The 878-nt window shown below is 32.1% G+C and overlaps 1 long non-coding RNA gene across 1 annotated transcript in view; it reads right to left on the minus strand.

The window, feature by feature from the left end:
• LOC112483026 overlaps positions 1 to 878 on the minus strand; it is a 6,901-nt gene that overhangs the window by 616 nt on the left and 5,407 nt on the right. The window lies entirely within an intron of this gene.

The following is an 878-nucleotide window of genomic DNA, read 5'->3' on the forward strand; positions in this document are numbered from 1 at the left end:
TTGAAAAAAGAAAGAAGATACAAAGAAACGGAAGCATACGCTGTGCTCGTGGATAGAAAGACTTGACATTATTAAAACATCCAGATCTCCCAAAGCAATCCAATCTATCAGTGCAATTCCTGTCAAAATGCCGATGGCATTTTTCACAGAACTAGAACAAATACTCCTAAAACTTATACGGAACCATTAAAGACCCCGAATAGCCATGGCGATCTTGAGAAAAAAAGAACTAAGTTGGAGGTTTCACGCTGCCTGATATCGAACTATACTACAAGGCTACAGTCATCAAAACAGCATGCTACTGGCATAAAAACAGATACATTGATCAATGGAACTGAATAGAGAGCCCAGAAATAAATCCACACTTATATGCTCATTTAATATATGAAAGAGGAGGCAAGAATATACAATGGGTAAAGACAGTCTCTTCAATAAATGATTTGGGAAAATTGGACAGATACATGCCAAAAAAATTAGTTTTTTAATTTTAATGTGTGATCTGAAATATTTTCCCAGCACATCATTACTTTCTAAATCTGTGCTTTAATTTTCTATCTAGTAAAATGTAATAAGATGTAGTCAAATCCTGATTCTTTTGTGAAATTTATCTTTTTTTAAATATGTTGTTATATTTTAAAACGCTGTCTTCATTCAAGATTTATGCTTTTAAAATCTATGATTTTCTTCTAATAGCTTTCTGGTTTCATTTTGACATTTAAATATTTGATCCATCTGGAATTACTTCTGATATAAGCAGTGAAAGAAAGATCCAGGTTATTTTTTCTACAAAAGGCTGGCCAACTGTCATAATAAATACTCAATTTTCTCCCAAATGATTTGAAATGTCTTTTTTGGAACCCATAAAATCATCATACACA

Source organism: Pteropus alecto, unplaced genomic scaffold (assembly GCF_000325575.1).
Source record: "Pteropus alecto unplaced genomic scaffold, ASM32557v1 scaffold56, whole genome shotgun sequence".
NCBI lineage: Eukaryota > Metazoa > Chordata > Mammalia > Chiroptera > Pteropodidae > Pteropus > Pteropus alecto.